Source organism: Lutjanus erythropterus, chromosome 8, assembly GCF_056507025.1.
Source record: "Lutjanus erythropterus isolate fLutEry1 chromosome 8, fLutEry1.hap2, whole genome shotgun sequence".
In the NCBI taxonomy this organism is placed as follows: Eukaryota; Metazoa; Chordata; class Actinopteri; order Lutjaniformes; family Lutjanidae; genus Lutjanus; species Lutjanus erythropterus.
This window is the reverse complement of record NC_139324.1, coordinates 11,163,362-11,185,583: the sequence shown is the minus strand read 5'-3', so window position 1 is coordinate 11,185,583 and position 22,222 is coordinate 11,163,362. Positions and strand designations below refer to the sequence as shown.

General features: G+C 39.8%; 1 protein-coding gene and 6 non-coding genes across 7 annotated transcripts in view; 1 reads left to right on the top strand and 6 right to left on the bottom strand.

The window, feature by feature from the left end:
• dpp10 (dipeptidyl-peptidase 10 (non-functional)) overlaps window positions 1-22,222 on the top strand; it is a 292,988-nt gene that overhangs the window by 59,943 nt on the left and 210,823 nt on the right. The window lies entirely within an intron of this gene.
• Window positions 6,033-6,104, bottom strand: trnap-ugg (transfer RNA proline (anticodon UGG)). The gene has a single exon. It is a non-coding gene; the product is annotated as a tRNA-Pro (tRNA).
• On the bottom strand, window positions 6,704-6,775 carry trnap-agg (transfer RNA proline (anticodon AGG)). Its single transcript has one exon. It is a non-coding gene; the product is annotated as a tRNA-Pro (tRNA).
• On the bottom strand, window positions 7,388-7,459 carry trnap-ugg (transfer RNA proline (anticodon UGG)). Its single transcript has one exon. It is a non-coding gene; the product is annotated as a tRNA-Pro (tRNA).
• Window positions 8,052-8,123, bottom strand: trnap-agg (transfer RNA proline (anticodon AGG)). The gene has a single exon. It is a non-coding gene; the product is annotated as a tRNA-Pro (tRNA).
• Window positions 8,735-8,806, bottom strand: trnap-ugg (transfer RNA proline (anticodon UGG)). The gene has a single exon. It is a non-coding gene; the product is annotated as a tRNA-Pro (tRNA).
• On the bottom strand, window positions 9,400-9,471 carry trnap-ugg (transfer RNA proline (anticodon UGG)). Its single transcript has one exon. It is a non-coding gene; the product is annotated as a tRNA-Pro (tRNA).

Below are 22,222 nucleotides of genomic sequence, written 5' to 3'. Positions count from 1 at the left end.
CAGCTCTGGCAGAAGAGCTTTACTTCTCACAGTGCAGTCATGTTAGGAAGGGATCAGATCATGGCCACCATTGACAGAAGTAATAAATACAGCGATCATTTAAGCTCTGCTCAGATAGGTGATGAAGTACCCTCTAGAGTTCCCTTCCAATGGACAAAACATGATAAAGTTCCCTTCCAGTGGAGAAAACATAGTAAAGTGTCCTTTCAAAAACATCTATACTAGGGATTAGAACTGTGTCAGCATAAATGCATCACAACTTTCAATGTGCTGGTGTTTCACTGCATACAGTTTCATTACACCAGTCATATATGCCACTTTGGGTAATCACTGACAACCAACCTATTGTGTCTTGTAGGTATTAGGATATGCTGAAGTACCCATATGTGCTGGTTTTATGCATGAAAGCAGAACAGATAACTGACGTGAAGTAGCATCTGTTTATTTTCTATTTATACGGTAACGCTACATTTAATTAAGCATTCGCTGCACCATCTTACATGCCTCAAAATTGTACAGTATAACAGACTGTGACTAAGATTTTGTTATATTCTTCTCACACATGCAATGAAGACTGCTGAGGCCTCATATTAGCTATAGCTGAACTTAACTTTTTACAGTGCAGTCATGTTAGGATGGGATCGGATCATGGCCAGCAGGGACAGGAGGAATAAATACAGTGACCATTAAATCTCTGCTCAGATAGGATGTGAATATTGGATTAAGATAAAATAAAACAGCCTAACCTTTAAAGGGGTTGTTGTACTCAGGGTTAAAGCTGGCTCTGGTGGTGTACTATTTAAGTAATTAAAGTTGGAACATATATTTTATTCCTACTTTTGGGTCATAAGTCAGTAAGTATTGGGAAACTTTATGAGGGTCGATAGTTCCGGCTCTGCGATCCTCCGCTACAGATTAGATGTCCTGTTTTACAGTTGTGATAATTAGAAAAGGCTTAGTTGGCACTTTCCCAGGGGTGTTGTCCCTAGAATATGGCTCTCAAGGCTGTTAAACACACAGTTAATTGCTCTGATGACTGTTTGTTCTTTTCACCTTCCATCCCCATTGTGTTCCTCTCTGCTCTTCTTTTTACTTTTCTGCTGTACTTAACACCCTCTGTCTCTTCCTGACTTCTCTACAGCCTTTCCTCACTTTGGGCTCAGTGTGATGAGGAAATGAGGCCTATTTTAAGATTGCTCACGTCAGACTCGCCCCCGCCTTCGGGTGTCTTTTTCTCTAAAGCAGTCTCATTTTAGTACCTCTGCAACTATGTGAAAATTGTAAGCCCAAATCACAAGCTTTGCCTGGTCACACCAGCAGTTAAAGGACCAGTGCGTAGGATTTAGTGGCATCTAGTGGTGAGCTTGCAGATTGCAAATATCTTGTCTCACCTTCCCAAGTGTGTTGGAGTAACTAAAGTGGCCATGAAACTTCCCACATCTAGAGCTAGTGTTTAGTTTGTCTGTTCTGAGCCTCTGTAGAAAAGGTCCCTTCGTACAAGTTGAGTCTTATTCTTATTCTTTTATTCCAATCAGGGCCGTATATATGCTGACTGTGTGGTTGCACAGGGCCCTGAAGCCACAACGGGGCCCCAAGCAGTGTAATGTAAGTCCAGAGATCAGTGGAGAAGCTCTGTCACACGTCACAACAATGATAACACGTATGACTTAAAATAGAATAAATGTTATTGTCTCAATTCAGCAGTAGTGACCGCTCACTTCTGCTCTCAATGTAATTATGCATGTGGAAAAAGAAGTAGTGTATCTAAACCATAGTTACATAATGGTCATTCACAGCTTTGTTCCTAACATTTTTCTGTAAATCCAGCAAGGTTTCAGGAGTTTCTTTATATAAGGGAGCCCCAGTGTTTCCTATTTGTCATCCTTTCCTGTAGGTTTAAATTGCCGGGATTGACTTGAGATGTTTGATTTTAATTTGAGAGAAAAAAAGATGTTAAGAGTTTTTCCTCTATTCCTCTTAAAGTACACCAGACTGTTGCATTACAGGTTAAATGCATGACCCAGGACCACCTTAAAGGATTTGGAATCCCTCCACCATAGTTTCACAACACTGGGGCCCCAAAACAACATTTTGCACAGGGCCCCTAAAAAGCTAGAAACAGCCCTGGTAGATAGGGTGCTAAAACAGCCCCTGTGCTGGAAGTCTGGCACAGTGCCTTCGTTGTTTTGTCTGTCTAATGCCAGCTTCCCTTTGCTAGTGTGTTTGCTCGCCAACCAGATTAGTAACAGAACTTCTGGAACCACAGATTTTGAGAATGTGCAGATGAATACCAGGCTTTTACCCAGAATATTCACGTTATTATTTTTCTTTAAAGTTTTGTATCATTACCGTGCTTCTATGTTCTTACCTTCCTCCTGAAGTTTTGCTTTATGTGCCACATAGAGTTAGTAATTAGAGCTCAGTACTCGCAGAGCCTTAAAGATGAGAACACAAAGATCAAGGCTTTTGACAAATCAACCAATTCACTAGTAGAAAACTGCTCTCCATGTGCCCACTTTAGTTTGTGGAGTGGTGTAGCCACTTTAAATGAGAGTGTTTTTTTAACAGCTAATTTAGTGTTTCAGATGTTATCTGAGATGGGATATCTTTATGACTGATGGCTTGACTTGCATTAATTAATATAAGACTTTATATACTTTGAGGGACAGCTTGTCCAGTTTGTCCAACACTTTGCAAAATCTTTCACTGCTCCTAAGTGTATAAGAGATTTTATAAGAGAGTTTCCCTGCTGAACCATTAGGTCTTAGCTGACCAGGTGACAGGAAAAGTTTCATAAATCTGCTCCCCAATTAAAGACACGCATAAAAGAGAGAAGTACCCCAAAGGTGATGTGATTTAAATAACTCCTTTTAATAGGCAGTGGCTCGGAGGGGTTCGCTGGCAATTATCACTTGTGACCCACAGCAATTATCACCTGCTCCCAGCAGACAAAAGGCAATTTTCAACTAATTGAGTGCTAAGCCACAGGAATTGTGAGAGCTTGACCTTTCAGTGGTGGTTTGGAGGAGGCACGGGCACAGTTTTGAGGCCAAAATGTCGTTTTGAAACTGTGACAGTCAACTTTACCTTAGTGACCTTAATGACGTGCAGAAAGCCCGGGGATGGAAACCAAACGGCAGGTTTATTCATCATACTGTAGTACAGTGTCTCACATCATTTGTTTAGTCAGTCAGACCTAATGGCACTGTAAATTGCCTATTGTTTTCAACGACATTAGGTCGAGTATTTGAACGTTGACTCAATCAATTGATGATAGCCCTCCATCACCAGAGGCTCATAATCACGACTCCCCTCAGAGTATAAAAACAATTGACTACGCTGCATTACTTTGTGCTAGGCAGATGAGAGAAAATGTCCCTGAGATATTTTCAGACACACATATTATGCACATGAGTATTTTCTGCTATTAGTGAGGGAGCTGATGTTACTGGAGCCATCTGCTAAAACAAAGGCTAATTAGTACATAGCCTTGATCCAGCCTGTAGCACACTCTGAGTGAGTCAATCTGAGATTATTCATTTCTTTAATGGAAATATGCTGATACATCCTTATGGGTAGAAAATTAAGGTTCTCAGTCAATGTCATGTGGGCGTCAAAGAGACCTTTTTGACATGAGGACAATGTAATAAAATGTTCCCAATATAAATCACGGTTAAGAGACATTGTGCAGGTTTTATTCTTTTCATCATTACTGTATTCCAGTAGCCTTGCACTTATGTGTAACTTACATATAATCGCACTCCTGATATTGTTATTGTTATTGTAAGAAACAGAACAACCTAGAGCTGGTTTGTTCATTGTAGGCGCAGCTTTGAATAGGCACTTGAAATGTCTCATACTGATCTGAATCAATGCACTTTATTGCAAGAACAACAAGAAACAATCAAGTAAAAAGAAAGAAATGTTGTATAACAATAGTAAGAACAGATTATACTATAAAGCATTAAAACCAAATCAACAGAGTAATTTGACCCACCATTTACATTCTATTCATGCAGACATCTACCAAACATTAACAAGAAAGTCAAAGTCATTTGACATCCTCATTTCCATCCTCAGATTTTAAATAAGTAGGAAAAAAACTAATTGTTATAATTATTATTATTATTATTATTATTATTATTATTTATTTTTTTTTTTTTCTTAGTTTTTCAAATTATATGAATTATTTTGAAGTTTTGAGAGATAAATTGTCATATGCCTCCATTTTACCATCAAGACCTCTGTTTTTAAATTTGGTTTAGCGGTTATTATAACTCTCTCCACTGATGTAATATAGGTCGTTGAGGTTGAAGTAGGATTTCTATTTAACATTTCTGGTTTTGGTCATAATTCTCTGGGGTTTTATCCAAAATGGATCAAAATGGGTCTAAAACCAGAATCAAATTAATCTCCTCTTTAATTTCTTGCCAGTAGTTTGGTATTTTTGGGCAGTCCCAGAAGATGACTTCTCACTAACACAGTTTAGTGTTGACCCTATACTTTGATAAGATAGAAGGAAACCTCTTTATAACCCTGAATTGGCCTAGCAGTTAACATATTTTTTTTGTTTTGTGTTTGCTATTTTGTAGTTCATACTCATACTCAATGAGAAGTGATGCTTAGCATCTACAACGGTACAGTACTGACAGACTGAAGGTGTAATTCAGAACCCCTTTCATCAAAAAAACAAACAAAAAACCTTTTGAATGAATGGTTTCAATAAGGGTTCTTTGTACCATAATATACATAATAAGTATAAGTATTGTAATTGTATTGTAATATTTTTTAAACTTTAGTTTCCCTGTTTTGGACAAAAATATGTATGAAAATTAGATGTTTTTTCATAACTATGGTGAAAATGCTCTTGACCACTTGTAAAATTGTAATAGGAGAGCAAAACTAAGAAAACCCTGGTGAGTAAATGTCTTCCAGTCTGTAGAATTGAAATACTTTGCATTAAAATGTCAAAATTTTTATACCTGAATCAATAAACAACACCACTAAATACCCATATATATTGGTTTTCAGCCTTTTTCTGACAGTCCACCATCATAAAAGCCACATATCACTCTATCTTGCTCAACCAGAATCCTGTGGCAAAAAAAAAATACCACAAACAAACTAACAGATCAAGGTCATGGGACTGTGGAGAAGAATTGTACTGTATATGACATGACTGTCCTGGATTTATGCCAATTAATGTATTATGCCAGTAGTATCTTAAGGTCCACTTTGCTGTAATAAGAGGTGCAACTGTTCTCTAATATTTATTCTGTATGTGCAGCAGCACCAAAAGTACTGAAATGCACTGCAGAAAATGCACTTGTTGGGTTTGAAGATTTTAAACACCAGTTGCCTGCACACATACATTAACAGGGAAATCATATGCATAGTGTATAAAAGACCCTGTGCTCTTCAGAAATGATTCGTAGTATGTAATTTAAAAGAGCATTCGGTGCGAGGCAAGTCTTTCATTTCTCACTACTGAAGCCAGATGAAGGAGCTATTTTGGGCGTGCTGAGTGCGCTGAAGGTCAGCGGAGCCCATGCGCTTTGATCCTGGAGAGAGATACAGCCTGGTTTATGAATGAGCTGGGTGGCTCGCATCAAGGCCTAGGAAGAAAGCAGATTAAATGCAAACATGTCTGAAGTTGTCCTTCCTTACTCGGTTTTGTTCCTGAAGCCTTGTCATACCACTAGACTGCATACATTTAAAGAGGCATTGGCGGTATTATATTTTACAAGGGAATTATTTATTTCACAGTCCTGACTTTATTCTTGTATGTTACCAAACCATCTCCTTAGGTGCTGTAAAGAACATGACTTGTTTATTATTCAAATTGTCCACAATTCAAGAATTTAACTGTTGTAGTACCTCAAATTAAGGAAGTGTTTGAGACTTTGTTCTGAAAGGCCTGGGGTGAACACCAAATTGAGAGGGAGTCTGTTTTGGCAAAAAGGAGCAGATTTCTCAGATTTACTCATTAGAACTATTTTAAAGGGTTGCGCCACTTAAACTATTCTTGTCAAGGGCTCGTCCGGGATTTGAACCCGGGACCTCTCGCACCCAAAGCGAGAATCATACCCCTAGACCAACGAGCCACAAAGCACACTATTTCCTGTTCCTCATAAAAAAAAAAAAAAATTGACTTGAAGGCGTCCAATTTAATCACGATACAAACAGCTTTGCGAACGGAATGGGAACAGAAGTGCTTATTTTTCCCGTCTCTTTGGTTGAACTATGCTAGCAGTTTCCCCTTGCGTCCAGTCCTTGTGCTAAGCTAGGCTAAACAGATCCTGGACATTCAAGTCCTCGATATTCACTTTGCTGTCTTGCAAGCATTGCCACAGTCCTTGACTTCATTCTAGTGTGTGCAAAATCAGCATTTTGGAAGCCTCTTTGTTTCAAGAAAAACGTTAGCAATAAGCCTGGAGGTAGGGAAGGGTAAACTTAAAGCTGGAGCAACGTCCCGACTTTCTAGTGGCCTCATTAGTAATTCAGCTTGGCCACAATTGAAGGACGTAAGTGCTGCGTCTGATGCACTTCTGTACTCCAAATCCAGGAGACTTAGTTCTGAGAGGCTAGGGCTGCAACCATACCAAGACAGAACTAGCCTGTTCTGGGGAGGAGCAGCACCTATGCAATTTCTTTATGACAGGACTATTTGAAACGGTTGAGACATGCAAGCCGTCCTTATTGAGGGCTCGTCCGGGATTTGAACCCGGGACCTCTCGCACCCTAAGCGAGAATCATACCCCTAGACCAACGAGCCACAAAGCACACCAGTTCCTGTTTCAAAAAAATGATTGGAAAGAGCCCAATTTCATCACGGGAAAAACATCTTTGAAAATAAGACGGAAACAGAAGTGCCTATTTTCCCATCACTTTGGTTGAACTTTGCTAGCAGATTCCCCTTGCTTCCAGTCTTTGAGCTAAGCTAAGCTACAGAGATCCTGGACATACACGTACTATAGAATGGTTTTTAGATCTTTTAAGCATTGGCGCAGTTCCTGAATTCTTCCTTGCGTGTACAAAACCATCTTCTAAGGTGCTTCATAGGATATTGCTTGTCTTATGTTTTAAGAAAAATGTTAGCAAAAAGCCTGGAGGGCAGGGGTAAATTTGCAGCTAGAGCCACACTCCAAGTTTCTCGTATCCTCAGTAGTACTTCAGCTTGGCCACAATTGAAGGACATAGCTGTTGCACCTGCTACAGTCTCGTACTTCAAATCAAGGATGAGTTTGAGACTTATCTCTGAGAGGCCTTGGGTGAAATGAGCACCAACATTGAGAGGGAGTCTGTTTTGGCAAAAAGGAGCAGATTCCTCAGATTTACTCATTAGAACTATTTTAAAGGGTTGCGCCACTTAAACTATTCTTGTCAAGGGCTCGTCCGGGATTTGAACCCGGGACCTCTCGCACCCAAAGCGAGAATCATACCCCCAGACCAACGAGCCACAAAGCACACTGTTTCCTGTTCCTCAAAAAAAAAAAAAAATTGACTTGAAGGCGTCCAATTTAATCACGATACAAACAGCTTTGCGAACGGAATGGGAACAGAAGTGCTTATTTTTCCCGTCTCTTTGGTTGAACTATGCTAGCAGTTTCCCCTTGCGTCCAGTCCTTGTGCTAAGCTAGGCTAAACAGATCCTGGACATTCAAGTCCTCGATATTCACTTTGCTGTCTTGCAAGCATTGCCACAGTCCTTGACTTCATTCTAGTGTGTGCAAAATCAGCATTTTGGAAGCCTCTTTGTTTCAAGAAAAACGTTAGCAATAAGCCTGGAGGTAGAGTAAACTTATAGCTGGAGCAACGTCCCGACTTTCTAGTGGCCTCATTAGTAATTCAGCTTGGCCACAATTGAAGGACATAAGTGCTGCGTCTGATGCACTTCTGTACTCCAAATCCAGGAGACTTAGTTCTGAGAGGCTAGGGCTGCAACCATACCAAGACAGAACTAGCCTGTTCTGGGGAGGAGCAGCAGCTATGCAATTTCTTTATGACAGGACTATTTGAAACGGTTGAGACATGCAAGCCGTCTTTATTGAGGGCTCGTCCGGGATTTGAACCCGGGACCTCTCGCACCCTAAGCGAGAATCATACCCCTAGACCAACGAGCCACAAAGCACACCAGTTCCTGTTTCAAAAAATGATTGGAAAGAGCCCAATTTCATCACGGGAAAAACATCTTTGAAAATAAGATGGAAACAGAAGTGCCTATTTTCCCATCACTTTGGTTGAACTTTGCTAGCAGATTCCCCTTGCTTCCAGTCTTTGAGCTAAGCTAAGCTACAGAGATCCTGGACATACACGTACTATAGAATGGTTTTTAGATCTTTTAAGCATTGGCGCAGTTCCTGAATTCTTCCTTGAGTGTACAAAACCATTTTCTAAGGTGCTTCATAGGATATTGCTTGTCTTATGTTTTAAGAAAAATGTTAGCAAAAAGCCTGGAGGGCAGGGGTAAATTTGCAGCTAGAGCCACACTCCAAGTTTCTCGTATCCTCAGTAGTACTTCAGCTTGGCCACAACTGAAGGACATAGCTGTTGCACCTGCTACAGTCTCGTACTTCAAATCAAGGATGAGTTTGAGACTTATCTCTGAGAGGCCTTGGGTGAAATGAGCACCAACATTGAGAGGGAGTCTGTTTTGGCAAAAAGGAGCAGATTCCTCAGATTTACTCATTAGAACTATTTTAAAGGGTTGCGCCACTTAAACTATTCTTGTCAAGGGCTCGTCCGGGATTTGAACCCGGGACCTCTCGCACCCAAAGCGAGAATCATACCCCTAGACCAACGAGCCACAAAGCACACTGTTTCCTGTTCCTCAAAAAAAAAAAAAAAATTGACTTGAAGGCGTCCAATTTAATCACGATACAAACAGCTTTGCGAACGGAATGGGAACAGAAGTGCTTATTTTTCCCGTCTCTTTGGTTGAACTATGCTAGCAGTTTCCCCTTGCGTCCAGTCCTTGTGCTAAGCTAGGCTAAACAGATCCTGGACATTCAAGTCCTCGATATTCACTTTGCTGTCTTGCAAGCATTGCCACAGTCCTTGACTTCATTCTAGTGTGTGCAAAATCAGCATTTTGGAAGCCTCTTTGTTTCAAGAAAAACGTTAGCAATAAGCCTGGAGGTAGAGTAAACTTAAAGCTGGAGCAACGTCCCGACTTTCTAGTGGCCTCATTAGTAATTCAGCTTGGCCACAATTGAAGGACATAAGTGCTGCGTCTGATGCACTTTTGTACTCCAAATCCAGGAGACTTAGTTCTGAGAGGCTAGGGCTGCAACCATACCAAGACAGAACTAGCCTGTTCTGGGGAGGAGCAGCAGCTATGCAATTTCTTTATGACAGGACTATTTGAAACGGTTGAGACATGCAAGCCGTCCTTATTGAGGGCTCGTCCGGGATTTGAACCCGGGACCTCTCGCACCCAAAGCGAGAATCATACCCCTAGACCAACGAGCCACAAAGCGCACTTTTTCCTGTTCCAAAAAAAAAAAGAAAAAAAAGAAATTGACTTGAAGGCGTCCAATTTAATCACGATACAAACAGCTTTGCGAACGGAATGGGAACAGAAGTGCTTATTTTTCTCGTCTCTTTGGTTGAACTATGCTAGCAGTTTCCCCTTGTGTCCAGTCCTTGTGCTAAGCTAGGCTAAACAGATCCTGGACATTCAAGTCCTCGATATTCACTTTGCTGTCTTGCATTCATTGCCACAGTCCTTGACTTCATTCTAGTGTGTGGAAAATCAGCATTTTGGAAGCCTCACAGAACTTGACTTGTTTCTTTGTTTCAAGAAAAATGCTAGTAATAAGCCTGGAGGTAGGGTAAACTTAAAGCTATTTTTGTCAAGGGCTCATCTGGGATTTGAACCCAGGACTTCTCACACACAAAGTGAGAATCATACCCTTGGACCAACAAGCCTCAAGGACATCCTGGATTTGAAGTACAAGACTGTATGAGGTGCAAGACCTATGTCCTGCTAATGAGAACAACAGAAACTTGGGGTGTGAGTCTAGCTTAGCTAGTTAACCCTGCCTCCAGGCTTTCTGCTAATGTTATTGTTGAAACAAAAGACAAGTAATATCCTATGAAGAATCTAAGCAGATGATTTGGTACATGCAAGAATGAAGTCAGGATCTGCACCAATGCTTATAGGACCCTAAAACCATTGTTTAGTACGTAAATGTCCAGGATCTTTTTAGCCTAGCTTAGCACAAAGACTGGAAGCAAGGGGAAACTGTTAGCATAGTTCAACCAAAGCAATGGAAACATCCACACTTCTGTTTCCATTTTATTTGCACAGCTGTTTGTATCGTGATTAAAATGGATTCTTTTCAATCATTTTTTTAAACAGGAAATTGTGTTTTTTGTGGCTTGTTGGTTCAGGGGTATGATTCTCAATTAGGGTATAAGAGGTCCAGAGTTCAAAACCTGGATGAGCCTTTGATAAAAACAGTGTTTGTGTCTCAACCCTTTAAAATAGTTACATCATGAACAAATCCTTTGAAGGTCTGAGGTATCATCTCCTTCTCCCCAAAACAGACTCTCACTCTCCATTTTGGCATCATTTCACCCCAGGCCTTTCAGCACTAAGTCTCAAGCACATCCTGTATTTTGAGTACAGAAGTGCATCACATGCAGCAACTACATCCTTCAATTGTGGCAAGGCTGAATTACTAATGAGAACAATATAAACTCGAGATGTTGCTCTAGCTTTAAGTTTACCCTACCTCCAGGCTTATTGCTAACATTTTTCTTGAAACAAAAAACAAGTCATATCCTGTGAGGCTTTCAAAGCACTGACACAACACGCTAGAATGAAGTCAAGGACTGTGGCAATGCTTGCAAGACTGTAAAGTGAATATTAAGTACTTGATGTCTAGAATCTCTTTCAAAACATTTTTTGAAACAAGAAATGGTGTGTGTTGTGGCACATTGGTCTAGGATATGATTCTTGCTTAGGGTGCGAGAGGTCCTGCATTCAAATCCCGCACAAACTCTTGGTAAGAATCGTGTGTGTTGCAACCAGATTCTCATCCAAAGACACAGAAAAAGAGAGACTTGACTGTGAGGTGAATATCAAGTACTTGACCGTCCAGGAACTGTTTAGCCTACCTTAGCACAAAGACTGGATGGCTGATGTGCTCCTTGAGACTTAGTTCTGAAAGGCCTGGGGTGAAATGATGACAAGATAGAGAGGGAGTCTGTTTTTCGGAGAAGGAGCAGTTACTTCAGACCTCTTAAAACTATTTTAAAGAATTGTGGAACACACACTATTCTTATCAAGGGCTCGTCCGGGATTTGATTCCAGGACCTCTCGCACGAAAAGTGAGAATCATACCCCTAGACCAATGAGCCACAATAGCTTGCATTTCCTCTTTCAAAGAAGCAAGTAAAGAGCTCAATTTAACCACAGTACAAAGAGCTTTACAAATAAAACAGAAACAGAAGTGTTCATTTTCCCATCACTTTGGTTGAACTATACTAGCAGTTTCCTCCTGCTTCTTTTGTTTGTACTAAGCTAGGATAAGTAGCTACTGGACATAAATGTACTATACAATTTCTTAGGGTCTTGTAAGAATTGGTGAAGTTCATGACTTTATTCTTGCATGTACAAAATCATCTTATTTGTTGATTCAAAGGATATGACTGCTTTTGTGTTACAAACAAGACCGTAGGGTCCTGTGGTAAAATTATAGGCATCAGTAATGTGGTTCCAATTCCAGTGTGGAAGCAAGAGAAATTCCAACTTTGCATGAACAGAAGTCTCCCCCAAAAAAGCCAGCCGACAAATTATTTGAGCATCTTTCTATGGACTAGTGTTCTTTGAGTTGTCCTCCATACTGCTCTGATGCACTTCCATCATCTTGGATTTGTCACAGAGTGGTCTTTCAGATAGCTCAGATTTGAACTCAAAATCTGACTAAACTTAAAGGAGAACTTCTGAACTGCTAGTCTTATCCACATGCTTTAAAAACTCATGAAAAGTTGAGATTCTCAGCTGTTCAGTGGTATAGCACACATCTTATTTGGACATTCAGGGGCTCCACAGTAAATGTGGATATGTCATTGCATTCTACAGCCTTTATTCAGAAAGGCCACACATGTACTACCTCCCTCTGAGCCAAATTGGCACTTGTTGTAGATGCTTAATCCCATCCCTTGTGTCTTGATTGGTTGAAAATGTCCAGGCCTATGTATTTCCATGATATCTGCTCAGTCAACATAATTTTTGGAACTTTGAATGGATTACATAAAAACAAACTTACAAAACAACACTAGCATGACAGAAAACAACACACAACACAAGAGATGGCTAAACAAAGGTATACAAGCGAGGAAGCACTGGAATTTATTCTTCCCAATGAGTCGCTCGACGATTGTGCAGTGGACTCGTAATTAGTTAATGACTACTTCATGATTAGTTAACACTTACTTAATGATTAGTTAACTATTAGTTCAGGATTAGTCAATCATTAGTTAACCATTAGATCATGAATAGTTAACATTTGTTAATCATTAGTTAACCATTAGTCCATAATTAGTTAAGGAAACATACTAAATGTAAATAAAGGCAACATTGCTACAGCCAATATGTTCTTCTTTGAAATTTAAATCACTGCATGGAATGTCTGTTTTTGTTAGCCTGTTCCACATTTATTAGAGTTAAAATTATTGCTGAATCTTCACTGAATAAGTCGGTGTCAGGCTGGGTACCGACACCCAGGGCCTATCTAGCACTGATTACTATACGACCGAAACCTACTGGACCAAATCACAACACATATTACAGTGCCTCGTTTTTGGTGCAACATGCCTTAGCTGGGTTAGGGTGAGGTTTTATTCATGAGTGCTCCTTAATGAGCTGAGGCAGTTCTCCTGTTTCTTTTGCCAAACAAACCATTTACAAAGCCACTGGATCATCTGGAAAATGCACTGCCACAAAGCTGTAAAAATGGCTGTTTTTTGTAGATAACTTAAGATAACTTAAGATGTGTGTTGCTTTTAAAGTAAGAAGAGAACATTGACAGAGGTACCAAGTTTTCTCAATTGTTATTGTTCTGTAATATGTTTATAGCTGGTGTGTTTTCTGTAATGTCAGTGTGTTATTTGTTCATATGTTCTGTCCAGTGTTTTGTTTTTCAGGGTCACGTAAGTCATTTTTGTGTACATACACATGCATTCTTGGTTGTTTGAAAGCATTCTGTTTTCTTCACTTACAGCATTATCTTGCTTGTTGCCAGCAAACAGCCTTTCGAAACACAGACGCTAGCTGCTGGTCATTCAGGATTGAGTGTAGATGTTTCTGGTCCATTGCTCACAGAAATAGCAGAGCCAATCATCTGTTCTGCTCTGCTTGTGGACAGCTCGGCTTGTGTGGTCTGGCTCTGCTGATCAGTGATTAGGGTGTCGATGGCTGACAGTCCCCATGGACGACAGCAAGAAAATCTTTCACAGTGATGCTCAGAAACATCACACCATTTCACTCTAACACTGGGCTTATTGCTGTGGATGAAAACAGTCAAAGCACCAGAAAAGCGTTTCTATCTTGGAGGTCTAATCTGGAAATACATGAAACAGCCTTCACTGTTGTAGAACTGGAGAGGATTCAGCATATTATTCCATTTCACCTTTGTCTGACCTTTTCCTCCCACTGTGAGGTCCTTTAATATAATATTTGCCATAGACATAACAGGGTTACATAGCATGTCTGATATGGACACACGCATCATGCTGTCCTGCAGCAACTCCAGTCTTTTCATACTAAAACATGTGCATCCACAATCTGTCTGTTGGGTTGTTTATCATGTACAGCATTGTATTGACAATACAAAGAGGCGGTATAGAGGTGTGTGTGTGCTTTCACCTGTTATTTGTCTGCTGCGCACCGTCTCACTCTGTGTATCTATTAGTCATAAGCTCTGGTAAGCTTCTCAAGGTTATTTGGAATTTCCTGCATGGATGGTTTCCTGTCATAGACTCAGCATTGGTGGCTCCAAATGAAATATTTAACCTCTCAGGTGCACTTCAGATTACGTGAGCTACAAGGTTGCTAACCTTGAGTGGATCACTGCCTGGGGTATCACAGACATCTCATTGTATCTGTCAATCATCAGCAGGTGATGGACAGTGCTGTATTTATTTCATTGATTTAAATTCGTTGACCCCATCCTATTACTGCCAGTCAAACAGATTGAGGCGGATACAGATTCTGGTTTACATGCTGCATATGACAAACACAGAGGTGGTCCTGCATTTCATAACTTGACCACACGTTTTCCATTATACAAAGTTCTCTTTTTTTTGTTAATACTATATGTAAAACTTGCATTACTTATAAGTGGAGCTAGGTAGCAGTGGAGAGTTCAGCATGGCTCATGCAAGACAGGTATAAACTACCTGAACATTTAACAACATCCAGTGTTTTTAAGTGATTTTTAGAATCATCACTTTGTCCACTGTACAATAAAAAAAATATATTCTTAAACTCTTTCTCAGGTTGCCACTGTTTTGAGAAATGATGTGCTTGTTATCTTGTCCAGCATCACCAAACTTATAGGAGAAATATATTTATTGTACTAAACCATAAAATGACCATGATTTTAATGATATCAAGAAATTAAGAGAACATACTGAGATGAAAAGCTGACTTCTTCAACAACAATACTACAGCCAGCATTATTTTCCTTTTGAAATCTCCATTCTGGGCTTGAACAACTGTTTTTGTTTGCCCATTTCATATGAATGCCTCATGTCCACTGTGTTTGTTTGACTTTAAGTAATCTTTTAGAAGGAGTGGATGTTTTTTACATTTAAATTAAGCAATATGTTAATGGAGTCTGGCAGGCAGAAGGCAGGCAGCCACTTAACTCAAAGTCAATAGTGTGTGTATTTTCAGAGCAGTGGGCTTTTGTTGTCAGAATAACAAACTTAACTTTACATTGACAGACAGTTGACGTTTATGCCTTTTATTGCCAAATTACAATCCTGCTCTTGTCTTGCACTCCTGCAGTGTTCCTGCACCCTGCCTGAGCTTCCTTGAGTCCGGGAAGGAGGGGCCGGGCGCAAACAACTCACTTCAACTCATTTTTGGATGAAATTACCTATTTCCTTTAAAATATGTTAGAAAGTGAAACAATTTTCAGGAATATTGTGCTTTCTTGCAGTACTTGACATTGAAGCCCCCCACCCCCCCACTACATGACAATACCATCAGTGGCCACAAGCCAGTCTGAGTTTGACACCTGTGCTTTAAAACATATTAATAAATAACTACACTGTAAATAATACAAAAAATTAATAAAACTAAATTACTTTCCCTCACCTTTACCTTCATCTTAGACGATTCGATTTCCTATTAGCTACACTCTTATATAGGCTATTTACAAAACATAGTTTGGAAATCCATATACAGAACATATTTCATATTTCCAATTTTACCATGTACTGTTGTTTCCTGATACATAATATATTACCCTATTTTGTGACTTTTCACAACATAAGGCAGAGCCAGAGACAATGTATGAATGTATTGTTGATGTATTTTCTGCTATTTCCTCTGGACTGGAAGCACACAGTCATTCATTTGAGGAGAGTGTGGCAGCAGTGATTTGAGTCTGTGCAGGGGTGATGGGGGAGAGGGGGCTGAATTACATGTTAGTGTGGATACCATGAAATGGTTTATTGATTACACTGGTGTGGGGGTGATTAAAATTCATCAAAGGGGAGAGTCACACAATGGCAGGCGTGGCAACAAATTGCTCACCCAGACCTTTAAGACGGTACATAAACTGTACATTTCAATCAATTGTAGTCCAGTGCCGCTCATCCATCAGCCACAACACGCCGCCTTTTATAATACAAGACAGTGACAGAGATTGACGCCGAGTGTGTGTGCGTATGGATTTGTGTACTGTATATCCACTGTTGTGTGTATGTGGATGAGTGGATGTATGTTGTGAGATCCCTGCTATGCTGAGATAAACCCTTTCTGCCTCAGCTCTGATATCATCTGACTGATATTTACCTATAATGCAGTCTATCATCAATAAGTTGATTTAGAAGGATTCACGTGTCAGATCCTGTTGATTTGAAAAAATGATTCATTGTATCACACTGTGGACAAAGAATGATATTATAAGAAACTGCCTGTTATTATCTGTTTGTCCAACAAACAGTTCACAGTGAGACTGTCACACTATTCCACTGATCAACAGAACTAATGCTAAGAGAAGGAGAAGGCTGCTAGCTAGCGAACCTGATTGTAAACGACACGGGTTATAATGACGCTAATAAAAATGAATAGGCTCTGCAAATATACAACAAGTTTGAGGGCATAATATTTACATATTAGCAGCTTATGAATTTATTATGGGTATAGCGTTAGCAAACAGCTGCCTATTTACACATCCAGCAGACACGGAGCGACATTAGCATTCATTTGGATTCATGTTTCTGGCCACATTACAACTCCTAAGGAAAATATCTGTCTCCTTAGCTGCAAAATGCTCCACTGTGTTTACCAGCTAGTTGCTAACTTTGTCTGTCTGCTGTTACAGGGCTTTTTCACTGAAACTAGTGGCGTGCTGTACAGATGGGATCAAGTGTTAATTTTTCTGATCATTTTGTTTGGAATTAGTTATTCGATTATATGAAAGGGGGTTTAATTCCATGATTGACAGCTGAACTCTGTGTGCAATTGAGTGGGTCAGACTCTGGCTCCAAGTGACATCATTAGCACAAGATGGCACCGCTTGTTTTTGGGATATTTTGGCTTCAGATTTGTACAGTTGGGAGGAAGTGGAGCCGTGCCATCCATCTTTATTTACAGTCAATGGCTCAAATACACACTCTAATTTGTAAATTTAACTAACAGTGCCACCAACAATTATGCCTACAAAAGTATCGACTGTCCATTCCAGAGAAGCATAAACAGTAGAGTATATAATCAAGCTATGTGATCCAGCAGCAAATGAAATAAACATTCCCCAAAACACACTCACAAATTTCTAGCTTTCTCTGTGCTGCACATGAACCTTATTGTTTATAGTGGTAATTAAATCAAAACTCTTCCAAAATGCACATTTTCTCAAAACAGTACAAACTTTTGTGAACTTTTCATGCTCTAACTTTTTCCCCTGATTCCCTGCAAACTTCCGGTCTAGCCCTCTGCTAACTTGAAAGGGATAAAATAATATTAGTCATGCTCTTGCAGTTACTGTCACTTGTGATACTAGTGAACAAAATGCATATGTGTAATATTCATAATATAAATAATGGAACAATATTGCTCTGCGTGAAGCCTGTTTGTGCACAATCAAAGGAGAGAAATTGGATGAGCCAACCTGAACATGGTCATAAAAAAGGCCTGAACCCGGGCACTAACCGACTCAGCGTCTCAGGGTCCATTAGGTGCCAATGGGCTTGCAGACCACTTGATCGAATGGATCAAATCCTGATAGTAAAATGAGCCATTTCACAGGGATTGTGACTCTCATTCTTAGTGCAGATAGTGAGGGTTGAGAGTGAACAAAAACAGTAAAGTTTGAGGGCTGTAAAATCATAAAAGTGAGCGATGAAGCTAAAGCACTGATGGTAACTGCAGAGTCAGATGATGTCACTATGAGTAAGCCCTTTCATATTTCACAGTCATTTTCCCCCTTGTTTATTATTAAAAAATATTGATTAGCAGCGTTAAATATACAAACAGTGCCTTTGGATGAGAAACACTATCTTTACAAAACCAAAAAAGGCTGATGTTCTGTGTAGACTTCCTCTGTGTGTTCCTGTTTCCTCTCATAAGCCCTCCAAAAGAACAGACAGACCAGACACAGACACACACTCACATTACTTATGACGGACCTGAATGGCTGATTCAGAACTTTTGAAAAAGTGAAGCAGTCTTTGTATCAGTGCTGACTGAGTCTGACTCGAATCTTTCATCTGGCTCTTTACATCTGTGTCAGCAAATTTTAACATGTATTTCACTTCCCTCCTTGCTGAAGTTCCCTTGGGCAAGAGAGGAATCCCCAGCTGCCCCAGTGAAGCTGCCAAGCTTCCAGATGTTCCTTGGACAGCTCTCCTCATGTCTGAATGTGAATTTGTTTACTCCTTATCACATCTCTCCTGCAACTTTGTGCCAAATGTTACAATTTCACTGTCATTAAAAAGTAACTTGTCGCATTATATTCTTATGTACTGAGGCGCACTTTTGCGTTACCAAAAATCCCTCTTCGATTCCTTATGCATGTTGGATATAGTCCAGAGGGTGCGTAACCTACTGTATGTCTCCTTTTGAATATGTTGACTCTACTGTTATTGTACAGCCTTGTCTACAGCCCATAATATGTAACTCTGCAGGCTAATTACATGAATGACAGATGCAGCATCTCCTTTAAAGCTCTTTCTTATTCTTTTTCTATTTATTATTCTGTGTCAAAATAAAATCTGTTCAGTTGTCAGTCAAACTACAGCTTTTATTAGGAGGAGTGTGCAGTATCTTGGTGTGTGGCATCTGTCATAACTTTCTGTAGGACACTGCAGGAACAGGTGGCACTTGTGCTGCTGTTTTGCCTGCCAACAATCTGACAGTGAACTGGGCAGAGGCATATTACACAGTTGCCTCTATGAAAGCAATCCTCCTATAGACTACAGCACATCATGGTTCATCATTCAACTACTGAAGCAGTTAGCTTGTCGGACAATAGAAGTGCAAAGGCTTTTCAAATCACGTACATTCAACAAAACAATGTTCTCTCTAGTTTACCCTTTTCATAATGCACGATAAATGTTTCACTGTGTGGGATAGTAACTTCCTATGACGAGACGAGACGGGACAAGGCTATAAAGCCTCTCCACAGGAGCACTGGATGACGCTGGAGTATTTACTCAAAAAAAAAAAGAGATTTGATCATGGGGAATTTTAGAGATGGTCTGATACCTTATTTCCTTCCTGAAACCAATTCTGATACATGATCCATTTATAGAAGAGTTAGGCCTGACTAAGCAATTTGATTGGATAAGAGACATTCCATGAGAGCTGATATAGAGAGAAACAACACTGGGACTTTTAACTGCATGCATCACTTTACATGTGTTCTAAGTAAGGGAGCTCTACATGGTCCCACTTACTACATGGCTGCTTAATAAAGAAATCAAAAGTTTGACATAAAATGATGATTTAAATATGATTTTTATTGATTTAGAAAAGATTTCATTGCTTCCACATGAAAAAATAGGCCATTAGTTTCTACGGTTGGAACTGCGTCCATAGCAATGGTAACTCCGTAGCAAAGATGAGCCTACTTAGCATGATAATTCACATTAATCTGAACATTTCACAGTCATGGCCCATACCATGTTCCATTTAGTATTTACTTCATGTCTGTCTTCTTCAATTTTGTCAATTTCCTTGTTGTCCAGCTTCTTGTGTCTTTTCACCTCTCCTTCTTTCCTGCGCTGTTTTCCTCTCCTCTTCTTTTCTTTACTGAGGACTGATCAGCCATTAACCATGAATCCAACGTTTTGTTCTCACCAAATATATTAAAATTGATATTGAAAAAGTATTCCTTTTTTTTATAATGGAGCAACAGAACACTAACGGTTTCTTGCCGCAGAGTGTAGGCGTCTTTCTACGGATTGATATCACAGGATGTGATCCACCAGAGTCGATCAGAACGACGTCCATAGCAACGTTCTGCTATTCATAGCAACCGTCTCCTATAAAGAAATAACAGACCTTAGAATGCTGTAATTGACCAATCAGAATTGAGCATTTGACAATACAGGTCGAGACAGGATGAAAGAGAGGCATCCTGTTCAGTATGGTTTGGGCCTTATTACTGTGGGGTTGCTGTCACACAGTTTTTATTCTGACAGTGTACACACAGTAGGATACAAGCATTTTTACCAGCACTTGACCTATTGATCATGTGCTTACATGCACATATTTTGTGTGGTTGGTAAACCCTTTTCAAGCGCTACCATCGGTGTGCTTGTTTGGCCCACACCAGGGCGAGTCTCAAAAAATATGAACACGTCTATTGAGAAAACCAAGCTGAATACAGTTTTGTTGCTGTTAACTAATAAATAGCACCAGTAGAACTGTTGTATAAAATCAATTACAGCCTTGTGTCCTATGACCCAATCACATCTGTGCTGCTATTCATTACAACAGCATTCCCTCTCCTCTGATATTGCTTTAATATTATTATTATTTTTTAACAGCTGTATACTACTAACCTTGTATGGATGTAATCTGATTGCTATCATTGTTGTATGGCCTGGCTCAGGATTAGACCTTTGTAAAATGTGAACAAACACATAAAAGGAATGAATGCATTAAAACGTGACTTTGCCATCCTGGGGAAAAAAATAGCGTGATTCTGTGGGAAGTAGCAGGATCCAGTTTTGCGGGAAATTAAATTGTATTGGATCAGTGCATAGAATTGCGTACTCAATTGCATTCTGTGCAGTATCTGAAATATTTTCCAATACGGGAATTCAGCCCAGTCTCACTCCCAACCTGTCACACACCAACGATTTGTCACCGCCTCATACTTGTATGTATGTACCTGTTCATAGCTGAAAGCTTTCTTGCAGTGGTGGACATGTGGCAAAATAGTAACAATAATGAAATACTTTAAAACGTAACTAAATAACTAAAGATTTGAATTGCAAAACTAATGCATTACTTTAAAATGAGTTACCCTCAACACTGTTGATAACTAATGAGTAACATACACAAACCCACACACACATAGACAAACAAGACCCAGTAACAAGAATACCATATACTTTATAATGATATTAACAGACAAATCATAAAACTTATGCGACCAGCCTTCACTATACATCACAGTGCATGATGCATAGCTTTCCACAGCAGCAGACGATGAAGTGATTCATCATTCAGTCTGGCTGTCTTTAATAAACGATGACTGTGCTCACATGAATTGAAACATACTGTATCCTGCATCATCGCTGAAGCAGCAGTTGTTTGCTCTAATTCCTCTGTGGTCAAGGTCAAACACAGCGTCTCAGAGCTGCAGGAATTGATCAGTCTTCTATTCATTGTATTTACCGTGCTGCTTCTCGACAATTTGATTGTCACAGATCAATCCGTCTGCAGCTTGAGCTGAGGTCACAGTATTTGGGCATGCGACTGTATTGTGGCCAAATGGATCTGAAATTGGTATTGATCCCCTGGTTTGCCCAAGAGTAGATATTATTCATTCAATACCAAAGCAGAAAATACAGCAAAGGGTGAACAGAGGTGAGGTATGCCACTTCAGTGTGTTTAATACAACAGAAAACCTGTCTGGGGAGTTTAATGGTATCAGCCAAAAAAGATAGACACAGTTGTTTTTGCCACAATGCACTGATGTTTGTTCATTCTCTGGAGACTTGAGCCAGATTTCTACTTGACATACGGGGTTAATGGGAAGCCTGCCTTAGGCTGGGCTCAGACCACTCAATATTTCTGACTGTGTCAGATGAAGTGATTATAGAGTCCTAAATTATTGTTGTGTCTTTGCCAAGAAACATGACAGATCACATGCTGGTCCCCAGCCAATCACAGCTTGCCATGTTTCAGGACCTGCTTGATGTCATCAGAAAGGAACAGGAACAAGAATTTGAGAAAACATTGGCGTTGTGTGTAACACTAAACGTCTTCTGTTCAGAAATGTCTTAAAGGAAAAAAGCCAACTGGGACCTTTTTTTTTCACAGCTCTGCTTCATAGCAACAACATCATTCATCTTTCACCGTGCCATTGTTTATAGTTGGAGAGTGCTCTGTGCTCTTATTGGTCAATAACGCAGAACATCAAAAAAAAAAGACATGCTCATCTTTCTGTCAGGACATTGTGATACACCACAGACTGGGAAGGTTAATAGAGGGTTTGTGCTCGGGTTGGGCGATGTCTTCAGTGAAACATTTCGATGGAATGATGATATTGTTGGGTCTTTGTCTCAGTACCACATGTCCATAACTTAGTGGTGTTTAAAAAGGAGACTTAATGCAATGAACAGTAGCAACAAATTCTTTTTATTTTCTCTCTTACATGTAAAAACAAAACTTAGACAACAACTCTATGGCAACTCTAAGAAGACACACTACCTCAGTTACAGAAGTGTTTTGAATCACAATGTTAAGATGGTAGAGGGCTCAGTGGTTGGTGATTGTCAGCTGCTGTGATGACCATCAGCCCAA